Genomic DNA, 20,350 nt, shown 5'->3' with positions numbered 1-20,350 from the left:
GGTTTAAGTGTATCTATATTTTACTAATCTGGTTAAACGTGTCATTATGCATGTTTGGAGTAAACAATGCAATAAAAGTTTAGCATCAAGTTAATATACTTCAACAGTTGCAGAAATGCCCTTGCAGTCATCAAGAGACTGCATTATTTGACTTAAACAGACATCACTTCTAGCAGTTTCACATCATGTATGTTCGAGGTGGTATTTAACAGAAGAGATATCAATTCGGGCTCAGCTTTAACTCATAGCTACTCAAAAATAGTTTAGCAGAAGAGATATCCCTAATACTTCAGTTTCAAATGATAGTCAAGGACAGGCTCTTTAACAGATGAAATATCACATGAAGGCGCCAAGTACACCCTTGGTTCTGTAGCAGTGGTTGCAGGAATCTCACTTTCCCCCCATAGAATTGTTCACAGTTTTCAGTTTCTGGCTGTGCACCCCAGTGGCAGCTGGTGAATATTTGAATTGGAGGGGTATAGAAATGTCTCCCAAATATGCCAGTGTGACGGAGCACAGCGAGGGAGTCCGAACCAACTAAAGGGTGCTGAGGGGCTTCCCATCCAGACAATTCTTTTAAAATGACGGCGTTAAATGGTGTAAAAATTGGGTAAAACGCCAAACAGTTTGCAATAGCTTTTCTACTGTAACGCAGGGAAAAATCCAATAGATGCAAGTCACCAACAGTGCAGAGGAGCATTTTGCCAACACGTTTTCAAGTTGCTTTTGCCCAAAATATATTCAAGTATAAAAAAAAGTCACACTGGCTGTGCCCATATATTTCCATGCTAGGTGCACCAATATATGCCAGTATTCCCATTTAAGCACATATTCATGATTGCTTTACGCATAAAGCCAGTAATGATACTATAAGAAATCATATCCATGCCTGTTCTGCCAAAATATGCCAGTATCCTCACGTAAGAACATACTCCAGTTGGCTTTACCATTAAAAATGCCCTGCCACAGTATGAACACATGTCCAAACTGGCTGCAATTCTAGCTATTTAATACAACTTATCATGCTTGCTTTATCAAAGTTACCCAATACAAAATGTCATCCGACAGTAAGAAATGGCTAGATTGGTTGCACCGAAATGCCAGTGTAGCCACATAATAACACCATAATAACACTCATCATGCTTGCTTTATCAAAGATGCCCAATACAAAATATCATGCCACAGTTAGAAATGGCTAGACTGGCTGCACTAAAATGACAGTCTAGCCACATAACAACACTTGTCATGCGAAAAAATGACTATACTGGGTGCATTAAAATGCCAGTTTAGTTACACAATAACACTTACCATGCATGCTTTATCAAAGATGCCCAATACAAAAAGGCATGCCATAGTAAGAAATGGCTAGAGTGGCTTCATTAAAATTCCAATCTAGCTACATAATAACACTTATAATGCCCTCTTTATCATACATGCCCAGTAAAAACGCCATGCCTGCCCTCTTGCTCCCCCAGCACCTCACACATACACAATGTAATTATATGTGCTTGCGAGGTGCTGAGGTGCCCACGGAGTAGGTATGGCATTTTTCACTGGGCATCTATCATAGATAGCCAGTAAAAACAAATGCCATGCCTGACCCCCTAGGCCTCTCCAGTGCCTGGCACAGGAGATGATTTTGGCTGATGCACAACCCCACTCCTGCCAAAATATGCTCCACGTCCCAATACAAACACACATGCACACACATTCACACAGCCTTCAAATGCAGAATGCAGTCGCTCATTCACACGCACACCCATCAAAAAACACTCACTCATTACACACCACACATACATATATACATAAGTACACACATATTTACATACATACACATATTTAAATGAACATGCCTTCTGCCCCGGTCCTGATGTCACCCTCCAAGCGCTCCACCTTCTGCATAGCATGAACAGGAAGCAGGAAGCGAAGAGTGCTTCCTGCCTCATGCCCATGCGCACAAGAGCTACAGCTCTGATGATGAAGTGGCCCACTCTGTATGTGCGAGGAGGCACAATAGTGCTTACAATAGCATATACAAACCTGCAGTTCTTCAGATAGCATCCCCAATGGGCCATGCAATGTTGGGGAAGCAAAACTTCCCCAGATTTGCATGGCTCATTGGATATGCAAGACTGGGGAGCAGTGCTGTCAAACAGAAACCACATTTTCCTTCAACAGTTCAAGCCAGACGAGGAGCGCTCCCTCAGCTGCAAAAAACAGCTGAGTGAGTGCTCAGTGTTTACACTGGGCTGGCTGCTTGGAACCTCCATATTGGAGAGGGTGTCCGTGGGTTTGTGCCCCTCCCCTGTTATGGAGCAGCATGCCACTGGTACACAGTATATGAATCTACAAACAGGGTCAGTGTAGCTAGCAATTAAATACTGTTGACTTTGAACTCATTAAGGGATCCATAGACATGTTCTACAAAAGAACACTACCAGGGTAGCTCAGCAGGTTGAGTGACTGTTGCTAATTTGTTATATACTTAAAACTGGCTGTTAATCTTATGATGTTTTGCAATTCCTTTAAATAATAATAAAAAGTGCTATAAAATGAGTTCGGCCAGGGGATGGATTGGGGTGGTAGTTTGCTTATATTCAGTGTGAGGGTGTTGTGATTTCTGCCCCCATAGTGAAAATCAAAAGCTGGCAGCCAGGAACCCACAGTTGAATTCCTAATAACTGCTGTCAGCACAATAGAAGCATTGATCTGTGATTAGTACCCAGCGTGGGGGGTCATGTGTTTTCTAAACACGCATTTGATTGGCTGCAGAAGGGGCGTTACCCAATCGGGAATCCCTCATCTCCACAACGTTCCTTCCTTTCTGTCCCTGGTGGGGTGTTGCAGCCACTCAGCCAATGAGGAGGCTCGGAACATGTTAATCCCCCACTCAGAGCCACCACACGGCTGGAGGCTACCATCTTCCCCCACTGGGGATAGATGTAAGTGTTGTTTCCCCCATTATCCCCCTGCCCTCCTAACCCCACGTACCTTCTTTGCTGTCCATTTTGGGGGCGGACGCACTGGGAACACTTCTTTCCCAGCGCATCCGCTCTCGATCCACGACAGGCCGCCATGGAAAGGAAGAAGGGACTACATGTACTTTTAGTTCCCTATTCTTATGTGTCCCGGGGTACTAATAGCAATAGGCTTCACTCAGGCCTGTAACTATGGGCCCAGGGGCATTACCCCCCCACGCTCAGGGCCTACTGCTTAATTAAGCAGGTTGTCAAGTGTATGACAGCTTTAGAAATATATCCTGTGATAAAACACAAAGGAAGGGCCACAAAATTCACAGGGTATTTGTGTGGTAGACTGACAAAAAAATAAACATGTTTTAAAGAAAAGTAGTGAATATATTTAAGAGCATGTTTCAGTGTGCCCAGCCTGTAGATAGCCTGCTTTTAACAGTGATGGCCCTCACCCCAGTGATATTCATGGCCCATTGATTCCTGTGATGTCCCTTTCAGGCTAGAAGAAAGAACTCAGGCTCAACAAATATAGCCTGTAAATGTGTGAATGGTGGCTGAGCAAATGAGGCTCCCAGAAAGATTTATTTGCCATGGGGGGGGGGGGCAGGCCACCAATTATAGGGGGGGCAGAGCATCCAATAGGAGGGCAATTGCCCCCTATGCCCCCTCTAGGGACACCTATGCTCCACGGGAGTTTATCACTCCTCTGCAACGCAACCATTCTTCTTTCTGGTGGTCTGCATGCGCTCCTAATCTAGATTTGCTGATGGTGTCTGGATTCTAAATAATCTGCCTTGGGATCTTCACCCATCAAGCTAGTTCTGACTTTAGGATCACTTGTTCTCTGCTTAATGTATTAATGGCTTCTCTTTTGAGAGCTTCAAATGACTGTAGTAAGTGTCATACTACTTTCCATCTGAAATATCTAACCCTATCCAAGGACTCAATGATGATTTTTAGAGCTTTCAAGTTTTTGCAAGACTTTGCTTGTTTCAAATACTCCTTCCTGGCTTCGTCAATTGGGTTGTTTTTCTCAGATAATGCTCCTTGTCACCACATAACTAGCTGGGTTCTTTCTCAAATGTACTGTGCCGGGAAGAGTACCCTATATCCACTGCCAGTGCTGCTTTGGGCAAGCTTTTTGGCAATACGAGTGACTTACCATGAAGTGTTTTGGCATAAGCCCCATATCTCTAACACATGTTTTGCCTGGAGTACTGGGTCCACATGGCAGGAGCTGATGATATACTTGTGAACTTGTTTGGCTATGGGTCTGCAGAAATTCTCTGCCCTTTTAATTGCTGATGGGGCATGTGGATTCCAGCTCCAAGTTTTCAGATATTGTCAGGTTCTTGGTAAGGGGACTCTGAGACCTGTCCCAATGTTTAATCTTCCAATGCAAATCTTTTAGGCAATTTCTTTTTGTTTGATTTATGGCAAAAACACATTAATTTGGATTTAGTTGTATTAGCTTTTTAGACTTGCAGGACAGTTCAACTGTTGTTAAGTTAGTTGCTGTTGCAGAGCTGTTGTTGTACATTCCAGGAGCAATGTGTCGTGAGGACAGGAGTAATAACATTAGAAATACTGTTAGGTCAGATCAATAAGGCAAAAACACGTGAAACATCATGAGGGTTAGGGTCGCATGTAGAGCTTGTAATTAAGCTAAGTGATCTCAGTGCATGTAGGAGGAGGAGGCTAATTGATGGTTCCGCAAGGAGAGGGAAATGAGACAAGAAGGGTGTAGGAAGAGCAACCAATGGCAGTAAAGGGTATCATGGTGTTTGCGCAAGGGCTCTCAGCGGAAAGCACACGTAGGAACCAGGTGACGATGGAGCAGAGGAAGCGCAGGGAGGTGGGCAGGGGGATGCAGGAGGATGTGAAAAAATCCTGGAATGCTTCTCTAAAGGCCTTGAGCTATTAATCAATCACTTCAAAAACGGATAAACCTCATATTCTGAGTGAGTTACAAATTGCAAAACTTTGCATGGTGTGTAGATTTGTACATTATTATGAATACATGAGTTTCATCAATCTGGGATTTTGCAAGCTTTAATGTGCTTATTGATGATGTTTGAATCTAGGTGCAAATAGTGACTTGTTTGCAGAAGCTAAAGATTTTTTATTTTTTATTTCGGGCAATAAACCCATAAAAGATACATCATCAACAAGCATATAGGCGAATGCAGCATTGCATTTGGAAAATTGCCTTGATGCTTCTTTGGCCTTCCACAGCGGTGGTCGCAGTTGGCGGAGCAGTTGGGAGCGTTTCTCCTCTACTTTCTTCAATTAAGTTTTGCTGTTCCTATACTTTTACTTTAAAAAGAAACCGTTCGGGAATGGTTTTGTTTGAAATTTGCACTGCACTGAACGTTCCCACCGTATCTCTTGAGCAGCAGGCGCATAGGTTTAGGGTTAGGGTTAGTATTGTGGGTGGGACGGGGCGTGGTGATGGGGTTTGTGGGGCAGGCCAGAGGGAACATATTGATGATAGGTGTTAGAGCTTAGTTGGAACTGTGGGTCTGCGCTATTGTTTCAGCTGTTACCAGTGGTGATAGCCTGCTGCCTGTAGGTGGATCTCAGTGGAACAAAGCTCCTGATGTTCCTATGTTAGTAGACGCTGGTGTGGGTTACTGAGCTCCGATTGCTGTACTTTGGCGCTGACCAGGTGTTCCTTAATCCGTAATGAGTTTCAATTTCCACACAAGTGGGGTGTTTGCAACAATTATTGGTTTTATTGCTTATACAATTGTTTCCAATATAGTCTGTCACTCTTGTGACATCCAATTCAGTTGGGTTAAGGCTTCCTTGTATTTCAGATTGTACAATTACTTTGGTTTCACTAGTGCCGACACGTGTTCTGCGCCATTGCAAAAGGGGTCCAGCCATATGCAAATCAGTCAGGTACTGCCACCAATTGTAGCAGCCCAGCCCGAATGTGGGTCCCGAGTCTGCTGGACCTAGAAACCCAAGCTACTCCTCACTGATGACGGCCAACAAAGCTGAAACATGTCTGGGGATGCTTGTGGTCTTTTGCAGAAGGGATCTGACCTAGCAGTTCGGGCTGGACTGCCCCTTTTGGGGTAGGACCAAGCCTGATTTGCTTATGTTTTTCCCCTTCTGTAATGGCTTGGCAGGCTGAAAAACAATGGTCTGGAGGGTTGCCCAGAGCTTTCCCCGTGGTTATGATTAATTCAAAACCTTCCAGCCATCAACTTTCTGTTTTGCTAAAGTCACCCCGAGTGTGACGAGTATAACCAGATGTGGGTCCCGAGTCTGCTGGGCCTAGAGAGCCAAGCTACTCCTCACTGATGACGCCCAACAAGGCTGAAACATGTCTGGGGATGCTTGTCGTCTCGTGCAGAAGGGATCTGACCTAGCAGTTCGGGCTGGACTGCCCCTTTTGGGGTAGGACCAAGCCTGATTTGCATATGGTTTTTCCCCTTCTGTAATGGCTTGGCAGGCTGAAAAACAATGGTCTGGAGGGTTGCCCAGAGCTTTCCCCGTGGTTATGATTAATTCAAAACCTTCCAGCCATCAACTTTCTGTTTTGCTAAAGTCACCCCGAGTGTGACGGGTATAACCAGATGTGGGTCCCGAGTCTGCTGGGCCTAGAGACCCAAGCTACTCCTCACTGATGACGCCCAACAAGGCTGAAACATGTCTGGAGATGCTTGTCGTCTCGTGCAGAAGGGATGTGACCTAGCAGTTCGGGCTGGGCTGCCCCTTTTCAGGTAGGACCAAGCCTGGTTTGCATATGGTTTTTCCCCTTCTGTAATGGCTTGGCAGGCTGAAAAACAATGGTCTGGAGGGTTGCCCAGAGCTTTCCCCGTGGTTATGATTAATTCAAAACCTTCCAGCCATCAACTTTCTGTTTTGCTAAAGTCACCCCGAGTGTGACGGGTATAACCAGATGTGGGTCCCGAGTCTGCTGGGCCTAGAGACCCAAGCTACTCCTCACTGATGACGCCCAACAAGGCTGAAACATGTCTGGGGATGCTTGTCGTCTCGTGCAGAAGGGATGTGACCTAGCAGTTCGGGCTGGGCTGCCCCTTTTCAGGTAGGACCAAGCCTGGTTTGCATATGGTTTTTCCCCTTCTGTAATGGCTTGGCAGGCTGGAAAACAATGGTCTGGAGGGTTGCACAGAGCTTTGCTCGTGGTTATGATTGATTCAAAACCTTCCAGCCATCAACTTTCTGTTTTGCAGATGACAGAAATGTGGCATACCATACTCAGCTTTGACACTTTTAATTTAAAAAATTGATGCCCTCAATAGTCTATGCCTGAAGCTTGCAGCCAATCAACAGGAGATCAAAGCCATTGTGGCAAAAGTGGTTGATTTAATATTATTAAATAGTCGTGAAAAAGACAAAGAATATAGTGCTGACTGGTTCCCATCTGAATTGGTGGAAGATATGGACTGCTTGATCATATCTTCCACAAGATCAACTCCTGATAATATCAATCAGGAAATTGAGGCTGATGATATAATTATTACTGACACCTCCAGACCAGAGGCTATGCAAAATCACTCTCTTCGAATCATAGCATGCATGGAAGAGGAAGCTATTGAAGCCCTCAGTAATGAGATGTCGCTACTCAGATCATCTCCAAAGCAGCAAAAAGAAACGCGGAAATATGCCACTTTTAAACAAATTACCTTCGCCACTTAAGCGTGTGGAAATTCCTAAGTCCGTGGGGGATTGTGCAAAGCAGAGATAAAACGTCTATCGATCTACATCAGATAAGGTATCAATCTTGACCTTTGTTAAAGATCAGGGGGGTGGCCGTAGTAGGCTAGGGGAACTAAGAGGGCCATTGGACAATTGGTTTCGGCCTCAGAGGGGTCTGGTGTCAAAGATATTAACTAACAAAAAGGTGGCATCGTTAGTAGAACAGGATGACTCATGTCTCCCTCCTGTGCAGCTGACTTTTCCTGCGTGGGATATCCATCTTCCTGCCCCTACTCATAATACAGGATTGACATGCCGAACAAAAAGGGATACTAACACTTACCACCCCTTATGAAACCTCATGCATGGTCTGAATTGGAGACAAACGTTAAGCTTGAAGAAATTGTTCCAACTTCTAACAGCCCTTTCTTAAATAGATCAAGACTATTGTTAGTATGGGGTAAAATTCCATGGTTGAGGGCAATTAAGATTGGGGACATTCGGAGAGCTGAACTGCCAAAGTGGCACAATGCGTCCATTTGGGTGCTTATTAATCTAACCTCCCGGCAATTCTATCATTGCTGTGTATGGGGGCTGCAGAGTTGGAGTCTATGGGTTTTAAATGAACGATTTGCTGTCTCCCGCCACGTTCTACTGAACTCAACTTGAAAGGAAGGTTGCCTGAATATTGTAGGCCCATTCCCCGACTTGTACGCCCAAAATATAAAGAAATGAGACAAACCCCAGTGGGGAATGAGACCAGGAGGACAGGCTGCAAAAGTTGATCTCTTTATATAAGAATTGGCATCCAGAGAACTCTGCTGCCCGAGAGCGCTCTGGCAAACATTACAAATGTGGCAGCTTAAAATGGCATAAGTTGTCATACATGACACCATTATATAGGGGACTTTATAGACACAGAGTTGGATGAAACAGTTTGATACATATGTATGACACGATGTTGCTCCCGCTGGATTGGCTGGTCAGTTGGTGGGAGGGTTCATACCACGAGGTCCAGCTGCCTGCGTCCGGGTGGGGTGAGGGTCAGGTCACGACAAAGCAGGGCAGGCCCTACCTAATCTACCATAATATATTGTCTCGAGCATGCACTAAATAACTGTTACTGAGGCTCCTTTGAGCAAATCATTATACTCTATAAATTCTAAGGTTACAACAACATCATTATTCACTGGGGTCTTATGAGGCTTATCACAACTCTGGGGGGTTCAGTCCAGGTGGGATCATTGATCATGGGGTGGGTCTGGGCGCATCAAAGAGACTAGGGGGCACGCTGACCTTTTATTAGTTCTGAGGTGCAATATACGGTGACAGAGGTTGACTTTTGTTAGTAAGGGCACACTGGGGTGGGCATCACACAGAGGTTACATATCTGGCACATCAAGAGAATACCTATCGGGGCCATGGGGTTTTATTGGCAGTAATTTTCCAGTAACAGGGGTGAGGGGGGCATAGGCAGGTTTGTGGAGATGGATGAGTTTGCAAGGCATGGTTCGAGCCGGTTCACACACAAGACAGTGATCTCAAGGAAGGGTGAGGCGTTACAATTATATTGTTGCAATTACCTTCGGCTCAGGCGTGAGAATGGAGCTGCAGGGCTTTCAGACACGGGGAGAAAAGGTAGGGGCCTTTTGAGAGGGCTGTGCGCGGTGCTGCAGAGGGGAGAGAAGCCTTCTTGTAGAATCGCAGTGAGGCCTAATCCAAAGATGGAGTCAGGGGTTTCCAAGAAGGATACCGAGTGTCTATACAACAGCCCCTCCTGTGTCGTCATCAGCACAGGGGCTGGTTAAGTACACAGGGGCAAAAGGAGGCGTCCCCAACTGTTGGTCGAGCAAGTGGCATGCACCTTAAACTGAATGGGTGAGGGGGGCCCGACTGGCCCTGCCACTCCCACACATTCCCCCCTTTCATTACATCTAAAGTAACAGATTACTTTTTGTTTTTACTCTCATTGCAATAGTACTCTTCTTCAGCCAGCGCTTCATCCCATGCAGGGGTACCTTTTATGGGCATCCATGCCCTACATACACTTCCCAAACTATGCCCATTTCTAGCATATACATCAGTTGTACAGGTAATGTAAATTCCTCCATCCCCATCCAGGTTCACCCACACTTCCCCGTACCATTGCAGCTCTGTGGGCTCTTTGATTGTGGTATGATGCAAGTTATCTACCCTGTCCCCATTTTGGCGGTATTCAGCAGTCATGCATTATTTTGGGGGTTTTGGCTCTCCAATTTGTATTGTATTTGTGCATCTATCATAGTTGATACCGTTGCCTGACGGCCCATTGTTACCATTGTCATTGCATGGATTTTGCGCAACATCGGATCCCTAGTTGGCACACACAGAAAAATAGTAAAATAAAAACGATGACTGGAACAAACATTTTCATCATGATACTGAACCAAGATGGTATCCAGTTGAACAGGTTGTCGAACCATTTGTTTGGCTCCACTCCTCCTTTCTTCCTCATGCGTTCTCCCAAACTGTGAACTGCTGAGATGACGTGGGTGAGGGTCCCATTGTCTGCGTCTTCAGAGTGTGCGAATGTACAGCACACGCTCCCGATTTTCCAGCAAACACTACCGTCCATTGCTGTGAGAAGGTCTAGGACATACCGGTTCTGCATTGTCATTAGCCGCGAGCCATGCAGTTCCACCTTGATGACATTGAACCCCCTCTTCAGTGTCGTTGGCCATTTGGATCAGCTCCCAGCGGACGATCTGTAACCACTTGGCATTGGTACGTGCCTCGAGTCCTGGTGTTAGGAGGGACGCAAATAATGTCTCTGCTGCATTGAAGAGCTTGTATTTTGATGGAATTTCAGCCAGGAGGTTGGAGGAATCTGTGGAAATGTAATTTGACCTTTTTCTGCGAGACAGTCTTTCTTTTAGGTCATTCTCTAATATGATATCGTATGGGTACGATTCTGTAGGTGTTGGTTGGGGCGCTGCCGGTGTGCTAGCCGATTGCCCTGCTGCCGATGTGCCAGCCGATTTCCCCTTTCCTTGGATGTTGCTTTCTGGAATCACCATTAGTGCAGAGTGCAAAGTGGCCAGGGCACAAGTACCTCTCCATGATGCTGGTAAATGCAGGTAGGCTTGTTTGTCACACACCCAATACATGTCCATGAGTGCGGCTGTACCTTTCTTCATGTTGGGGATAATGATGGTTTTGTTGCATTGTTTGTTGGTGCCCATTTGCACCTTCCCCTCTCCATGGAAGCATAGTTCATGTGAGATTTCCTTTTGAGTTTTGATGGGTTTTTCGAGAGGGGTAACCCATGTCAGTTTTCCAATGTGCTGGGACCAGATGGGCGCACACGTATCTTTGACCCACTGGAAATTTTCTTCAGTTAACCCTCTTAGTGCTTCAGCTTTGCACTCTATTTTCTTGTCGTGCCATTTATTGTCTGTGAATCTGGTCCCTTTTATGATGAAAAATGGTTCTTTGATGCAAATCACTCCCTGGCGTTTACTTGCGCACGTTTCTTCATTCTGCAGCATTTCTTTTGCAACTGTTTGTGCCTGGAAGGTACTCCGAATTCGACATAATACTAGATGAATCAAACATTGGGCGTCTTGCAGGAGTACTTCCTGAGGTACTAGTATTTTAGGAGTTCCTGATGCGTGCGGTATGAGGGAACAGACATAGCAGCTTTCAATAGTAACTTGTTTTGCTGTTGTGCTCAAGTCTGAATACCATTTGTTGTACTGGTCTGAGTTGGCGGGGGTCTTCTATTTCATCTAATCCCAACCTATGGTAAATGACATATCTCTTCCCTCCCGCCCCCCCTTTTCCATCTCCTCCTCCTCCCTTTGTTACTCTGGGACATTTTCACTTTTCAATAGTGTATGGTAAATACCCCTGCCCATGCCGTGTTTTCGTTAGCAGCTTCCCAGGCCTGTGGGTCTGGCATTTCTGGTTTATTAGTAGTAGCAATATTAAAGTGCATTATAGTGCTTTGCGAGGTAGGTTCTACAGTTGTCTGTGCATCAGTATACATTAAATCATGTTCGCTTTCCCAAAGATAATCCCCATCATATTGGTTGGTCTCATTTACAGTACTTGGAAGTGGAAAAAGAGGCCTTGGTTCAGTTCGATTCTTATGCAATGTGGTGAGATTTACAATATAAGAGGGACTGTGTTTCCACATTGTTTTGACCCTGGCCCATATCAGTGCTGAGCCTTCTAGTATTAGCTTTACCCCACCCCCCTTCTTTTATGTCATCTACAAGAAAAGAAATTTTGCAATACCACGCCATAAAAAATAGCATTACAGAAAACAATATAATACTATATTTCACCCCACACTCATAATTGTACCACTTATTATTTCTATTTACTACCCTATCACTAACTAAGGGTGTGTTCTCGTCCGTGAGTGCAGTCCTTTCTGCCATTGTGTCACCTGAAGGGGCGATATAAAGTTGTTAAGTAACATGCATATTTTTATTGGGCTGCTTCCTCCCTCTTCTTCGCCTTCCTCCTGTCTTGCTGTTGATGTTGTAGCATTCATAGCTGCAACTTTCACTCATTTATTATGTACCAGCTTTGCTTTGTCTTCTCCCTTTCTTTGATCCTCCTACAGTGGTGTACAATTGTGCTTTGAATCTCTGGCCAACCTTTGGCTTCTATCCCAGCTATTTATCCAAGGCCTTCTGAACCTCCTTCAGGAGCCCTTTCTTTATTATGAAATAAAATAAGGCTGTTGATTGGTCCCCGGGCGTACCAGTTCCACTTCTCCACAGGTCTTGCACCGGGAGGATGAATTGCGTAGGCTCCTCCTCCTCTCCCATGGTGCATTGCATCACTAAGTGTAAATCTGGAGCATCAGGAAACGTCCTTCGTAATGCATCCCCCACCATAGTCCTGACATTATTAAATGCTGACCCGTCATGACGGTCACAACTCATAGTCACCCCTGGGAACCCTGCCTTTATCCACACTGCATCTGATTGATCACCCAATGCCGACACCAACAAACTGTTCACATCCCCTATCGCTAGAGGTACTCCTGCCGTGTGTTTTTCAAATGCGTTTATCCACTCCCCCCCCCACCAGAAAGTGGAGGGAGAAGTTTCAACAAGTTGTTATTGTCCATCTATGCCCAGGGTATGTAGTTGGGCCAACCGGCTCCCTTATGTATCAGAGACATCTGTAGTTTTGCTTTTCCTCCTTTCTTACTTACCGTTCCCTTCTTTGTTTTACTTACTAGAATGTTTCCCACTCTCTGTCTTAACCTCGCTTGCCACCTTGGTGGTGATCTAACATCCCCTTGGTCAAAGTGGAACGGCAATGGTATTCCCGCTGCTGCCGCTCCTTCTTCATATTCATCTAAATCACTCCATACTTCCTCTACCTCCTCTTCTGACTCCCTTTCCCCCTGTCCTTCTCCTTGCTGGCTATCTGGTGTGGCAGGTCATATTATCCTAACGGGTTTGGCATTTAGATGAAACAGGAACTCGCCAGACTGCCACTCTTGCCCTTGTTCCCTTGGTATCTGTACCAGTGTTGGTGGGGGTGGGGACCCCCCTGCAATACTTTCCCCAGCAATACTTGATCGTGCGACACTTGAAGGTGGGGTGAGGTCGCCCATGGTCAGTGGTGGTGTTTCCCCTCCCCCTGGCAACATTTGACCCCGGTCACACAATGCTTTTAACCTTGTTATCTCCATCTGTGCATGTGCGAGTGTTAGGCAGAATCCTGTGCAGTTCCCTTGGGGAACACTGCAAAAAGATTAAGACTACAGGAGCAAGCAGTAAACCCAATTGGTAGCAGTCTGCACCACCCAGATTTACCTGGTAGCTGTGGCTGAGCAGTCAGACTTCTCTCAGGAAGAGTAGGGCAGTATATAGAGTATACACAATAGGGCTAAAACACAGTAGAGCAAACAAACACTGACCAGAGCTTTGTATCAAAGTATATAATTATTTATTTAAAACACACTTTAGGCAATACACTAGCACTCTAAATCAAAAGCAAGTTAAAACACAGTCAGGTAAAGTATAAACACCTCCCTTGATAACTATTAGACAAATCAGAGTTAAACCACCACTATTTGTTAAAACAGATGTGAGCGTGTAACCTAGATGGCACTCCAATAGTTAAGTTAAAGGGAGAGAAAAAGGCAGGGCATAGAAATAAAACAGTTCCCAACACTTTTAGAAGTTCAAAGCAAGGGAGTAAAGGCAGTATACACTGTAGAGCCAAAGTTCATAGGCAAGGCCCACTTTAAATGGAGCAAAGTGAAATGTGCCCAAGATCACACAGTTTAAAATGCACTAAAAGTCTTTGCAGAATGTTCAAAAGAGGTTGGGGTGATTCAAGAGGTAAAGTTAGAAGGTCTGGGGCCAACCCAGTTGGAAAGCCAAGGATTTAAGGGTCACCTTTAGCAATCCGTGGAAAGGGAGGCCAGGCAGAACACAGTACCTTAAAGAGAGAGGAAGCTCCAGCGGTGGCAGTTGTTCCTGGCAGTGGTTGCAGTTCATTGTTTCGACCAGCGGAAGGGAGGATCTCATAGAGGAGGAAACTTGGAGTCGATGCACTGCACAGGGATGAAACCAGCCGCGGAGTTCGTCGGTTAAAAGGTGCGTTCCTTTTATTCGCGGTCAAAGTGGTGAAGCTTGGCTATCCGCCCGCCGGGGTTCTTGGCACGGGTGATTCAACCAAGAGACATCTTTGGAAGGCGAAAGGGGCGAACTGGTTGATCCCACCAGCTCAAAGGAAGAAGACTTATCCAGAAGAAGATCTTCTCTTGTCGTTGGGAAAGTGGTGATTTTATTGCAGCAGGGTTCCACCGGTGGTGTCGTTATTTCAGATGGCTCAGCTTCTTCCCTCTTCGGATTCTTAGGCCCTGTGGCGACTTCTGAAGTTCCAGTCCCAAAAGCCCTGCTTTTATGCAGAAAAACCCGCATTCAACAGCCTAGCTGTCACTCAAACATGCTAAGTGGTGAGCTGGGCGGCTCACCACTGGCCCAATAAGAACAGAGTGCGACTTGAGTTGCTGAGGCAATGCAGTCCAGGGTGCCAATTCTCCCACCCACACATCCTGTGGAACCCAGACAGAGTGGCACCAGTTGGAGGGCTTCTGTGGAGAAGCCAGCCAAAAAGTGGAACAAAGGGCCCGACCTTGGTTGGAGCTACAGAGACGGACACAAACGCCATTTTAGAAAAGAGTTCTGGCGAAAAGACCCAACCTTGATTTAATATTAAATAAATAAACCGGCGGTATCTTTAACATTGCACCACAAAGTGGAGCGTTTAAAATCAATGGGAAAATCCTATAGGAAATATTCCGGTGGAATATTTTGCGTAGTAACCACTGCCACCAGCAAGAAACTCGACAAGGGGGGACGGGACAGTGCCCCCTTGAAAACAGACCCAGGGGCAATCGAATTAACCCCTTTCAGTATTTCCACAATATGATGGTTTGTACTGGTTCTGTTCACAATTTTGGACTAGTAAAGTCAATGGTGACTTTACATGCCCTGGGAGACAGTAGTCAGTACCAGGGCATGGACTCTATGTTTGGGGGTCACTATGACACCCCTGTGTTGCTGCACTGAGGGTGCTACACAAAAACAGATGATACCCTATGGAGTAAAAGACCCCATAGCCCATAAGCACACAAAAAGTCAAAGACATACCTCAAATCATGCCTAAGAGTGGGAGGAAAACAGTCTCACTCTTAGCAGGAGAAAAAACAAACCCCAAAAATCCAGCAACGCTGCTGGGAGACTCACTAGGTTTGGGAAATTAGCCTTATAAGAGAATTCTCCTTAACAGCGAGCTGTCTATCTAAGTCCCCTGTTAGCCACGCTAAATTCACTGGGGGCGCACTAGTTGGTCCGTACAGCCCTCCTGTCTCATAGGGGGGCGGGGCAGTGGGAGATGCTGCTGCTCTTGGGGTTGCGGTTGTACACTCTGGAACATACAGGGGCTCTCTGTACCCCACTGCAGGCCTTGTCAGCAGCGGGTACATTTTTGTCGACTCACTCTCTTTTGGTGGTGTTGAACACTCCCCCCCTGTGCACCCGTCTCCCCCCTCCGGCATTTCATCCTTTTTTACTATCATGTCTTTACTCACTTCACTGCTAGGCATTACCTCCTCAAACATGCGCCACAAATCTAGTACTTCCCTTCTGTTTTGCAACTGCTTACCTTTGTATTTCGCTAGTAGGTGTGTTGATGCCAGATCCAATACCCTCTGATCGAAGGACCCTCCTTCGGGCCATATGGGCTGTACGCCATCTCCTTTTATTTCTGTCACCCACTGATCATGATACTTCTGTATTTTCTCGCTATATAGAGGGAGATGCTGACAGATATGTGCTAGTGGCGTGCTCCCTCCCATAGTGGCGTCTGTGTTACCTCGGCTCGTGTTTAACTCTTTTTTTTCTTCTTTTTCCCCTCCCACTGGGCAAATGGACGTTCTCAATTTCCCCTCTAACTTTGTGTACCAAAAGAAAATTCCAACAATTCTAAAATGTCAAAAACCCTTTTGATCATAAATCACAAATTTTCAGCACTCTTTCACATTAAACAGTATACTTGTCAGATTACAAATGCAACAGTATTTACTGACAGACAAACATGCAACAAAACACCAGTACATGTAACATAGACTGCCTTTTCGTTTTCCCCCTTTTGTTTGTATAACATTATCACCCCTCGCTCCTGCTGTCTCACGCACCCCCCCCTTCTAAGCCCCCTCGGGCTACCTCTTCAAGAATTATTTTCACACGGAAAAAGAAGAAATCTAAGTTACTACTCCGAGCCTACTTAATATATGAGACTTTCTCTTTATCTTCATTTGTTCCCTGCACTGGACGAGACAATGCTATGCGGCTCCGCCTTCTACCCCTTCGGGCTAGGCTCCCTTACTTCCTTTTTACTTCTTTTTACCACAAAAACCTAATGGCCATATAAAGGATAGATGAGAAAAAAGCCTCAGTAACATTCACACAGACCCTGTACCTTTTCCCCACTCTTTTATGTTTTTACCCAAGCCATTACTTAGTGCCTTGCAGCCAGTACTCACATGTTCAGTTGGGTGGTCCGAGAGCCGCCGTACACGGTCTATCCACAATCTGGTCCGCACCCCAACCAAGCCGTGGCCCGCCCTGGCGAGCAGTTTTTAGTTGGGTATTTGGCAAATGGGAACCCATGGACCCGCTCTTTTGAGCGCACAAACTGGTTGACCGTGGAGGCGATGGTTTTGATGGGGGGCATCCCGGATCTCGCCGCATGGCATGGGGGCCTCGGGGCACCTTTCCAATCACGTTGCGGGGGTCACCAAAATGTAGGCCCACTCCCCGACTTGTACGCCCAAAATATAAAGAAATGAGACAAACCCCAGTGGGGAATGAGACCAGGAGGACAGGCTGCAAGAGTTGATCTCTTTATGTAAGAATTGGCATCCAGAGAACTCTGCTGCCTGAGATTGCTCTGGCAAACATTACAAATGTGGCAGCTTAAAAAGGCATAAGTTGTCATACATGACGTCGTTATATAGGGAACTTTATAGATACAGGGTTGGATGAAACAGTTTGATACATATGCATTACACGATGTTGCTCCCGCTGGATTGGCTGGTCAGTTGGCGGGAGGTTTCATACCACGAGGTCCAGCTGCCTGTGTCCGGGTGGGGTGAGGGTCAGGTCACGACGAAGCAGGGCAGGCACTAACTAATCTACCATAACATTGTGTCTCGAGCATGCACTAAATAAATGTTACTGAGGCTCCTTTGAGCAAATCATTATGAGGCTTATCACAACTCCGGGGGGGTTCAGTCCAGGTGGGATCATTGATCATGGGGTGGGTCTGGGCGCATCAAAGAGACTAGGGGGCATGCTGACATTTGTTAGTTCTGAGGTGCAATATACAGTGACAGAGGTGGCTTTTGTTAGTAAGGGCACACTGGGGTGGGCATCACACTGGGGTTACTTATCTGGCACATCAAGACAAATCCTATCGGGGCCCTGGGGTTATATTGGCAGTAAATTTTCCAGTAACAGGGGTGAGGGGGGCATAGGCAGGTTTGTGGAGATGGATGAATTTGCAAGGCATGGTTCGAGCCAGTTCACACACAGGACAGTGATCTCAGAGGAAGGGTGAGGCGTTACAATTGTATTGTTGCAATTACCTTCGGCTCAGGCGTGGAATGGAGCTGCAGGGCTTTCAGACACGGGGAGAAAAGTTGGGGGCCTTTTGAGAGCGCCGTGCGCAGCGCTGCAGAGGGGAGAGAAGCCTTCTCGTAGTATCGCAGTGAGGCCTAATACAAAGATGGAGTCAGGGATGTCCAAGATGGATGCCGAGTGTCTCTACAACAGCCCCTCCTGCGTTGTCATCAGCACAGGGGCTGGTTATGTACACAGGGGCAAAAGGAGGCGTCCCCCACTGTTCTTTGAGCAAATGGCATGCACCTTAAACTGAATGGGTGAGGGGTTCCGACTGCCCTGCCACTCCCACACAATATACAGGTACAGAGCCTAAACAGTTGAGACAAGAAGGCAAGACTAACACATGCTGGAAAAAGGGAATTACTGCCTCATGTTGAATTTCTGATGCTGTGAATTCACTAAAGATATTGGCCCTCATTACATCATCGGCGCTAAACCATGGTGCTATTAGCACCATGGTTGGTGCCGGTGTTGTAACGGGTCCGCCATGGTTCAATGGGGAATTACCACCCCATTCCAAGGTTGGCGGGGCGGTAATTCCCCATTGAACCATGGCCCTACCCCATTCCCATTTTCACCCCATAGGGCTCTACAGGAATGGGGAAGGCGCAAATTGCAGTACCGTACTTAGCACCAAGGTCCCTTGTAGACCAGCCGTTAAGGTCGGGTCGCGCAAAGGGACCTCGTAATCAGACGCTAAGAGGTTAACGGCGCCGCACCCTTTTACGGCACCGTTAACCCATTAGCGCCAGGGTCGTAATGAGACCCATTGTGTTGGAACACCCGTGGACATAGTTCCTTTTTGAGGCATGTTTTTGACATCTTTATTATTGGAGGTAGTGATGTTTTTATACTAAAAGAAACGTGAGCTGCATGGATGGATGTACGTGATCATATAGGATTATGAAAAGCTCGAATTGCAAAATACCTAGGCCCACTTTGTAATTTGAGCTTTTTTGATATTTGTCCCCTGCTTTTTTTCCCAGTATGCAGGGGACACCCCTGCAACCCTCGAACCCAACAATACCGAACTAGGGAAGCGGGGGACACCCCCTGAACCCCATCTCACCTAATTCATTATTTTCAGATTCAGTCTTTTCTAGCTATACCGAATGCCGGCACACTATTCAGTTGTTTTTCTTGATCTTTTGGTGCGATTCCTTAAAGAACCTTACATTGATGGTTATAATATGATTGCTAGACATGCTGAACGTGGTATCACTGGTCACCCACGGGTGCTGATTATCAATATTGACCCTGCTCCTGGTTCTGAGAAGGTTAAAGAAATACTAAGTATCACTGATAAAATATTAGGAACCTGGTACGAAAGATATCCTTGTGGAAGATTGGTAACAGCGGGCGATCTAAACACCCCGGGTCTTGTGGATTGGAATCAAAATGATATGTGAGAACTGGATTGTGGATCTGTGGAGGATGGTCTCGGACAGGTACTTGGCAAATATGCTGTATGGTTCCTATTCATGAGGAGGTAGGGTCTGATTTGCCTGAACTGTGGGGAGTGGGACAGGGGGCAGTTACCATACACATGGACAAATGGCAATAGTCACTTGTGTTTTGTGTATGAGTGTATGACTGCACTAATTTTGAGGTTGCTTGGGGGGCGTGTCTTGATGGCCGTGTAGCGGGACGGGCTCTGGAGGAGCTCCCGTGATCCTACATTGATCTGTGAAGAAATAGGAGGTCTGCAGGAATACTAGCCTGCAGGCAGCACACCCACGGACTGCTGAATGGAAGGAGTGCACTCTGGGCTTGGAATAATTACAAGAAGTGGTGGCACAGACGAGATTCGGCGTCTCGTGAAGGACCGGGGGTCCGCGTCGCGAGTGCGGAAAAAATGGCCGACTACGAACAAAGGGTCATAAACTGACCAGGGTGCCGTGAACGAAGGAACTGCAGCGGCGGCTGTCCCACGTCTACTGAGACGCTGCACTGCTATGAAGCAAACCTGAGGAGGACAGTACGAGGCCTGCTGGAGGGGAACACACTGAGGGGCCGACTGAGCCCGGCCGCGGCACAGACAACGGGCCCATGTGACCTGGACACAGGCACTGAGGAGCGCTGGGGAAACAAGATGCTGCAGATCTGTCGGCACCGATAGAAGTTGGCATTGTAGGAACTTGGAGACTGCGGCGTGGCGGGAGGGGCCCCTGACGAGCCGATAGCCCGACACCACGGGCGCCCGGGAAGGGGCTCGACACAACGAGCCGACCCCCGCGGTGGCCCGGAGCACCAGAGGGCCGAGACCAGACTCGACCGAGAGCGGGCGGAGAGGCCCCTGCGGGATCTGGAGAGGCAGCGTATCGCTGGCCTCAGCCGCATGCAGTGGCATCTGCGGAGCGGGACAACCTGCCCAAACACGGGCAACAGGACGCGGGGCCCCCCAGTGTGGTTTGCAGCCTCTGCCCGGGAGCGAATGGACATGCAGAGAGCAGTGCAGTGCCCCCAAGCCACTGGGAGCACTAAGCGTCTGGAAGATGG

Source organism: Ambystoma mexicanum, chromosome 11 (genome assembly GCF_040938575.1).
Source record: "Ambystoma mexicanum isolate Mex_15411 chromosome 11, UKY_AmexF1_1, whole genome shotgun sequence".
NCBI lineage: Eukaryota > Metazoa > Chordata > Amphibia > Caudata > Ambystomatidae > Ambystoma > Ambystoma mexicanum.
This window is presented reverse-complemented; position numbering follows the sequence as displayed.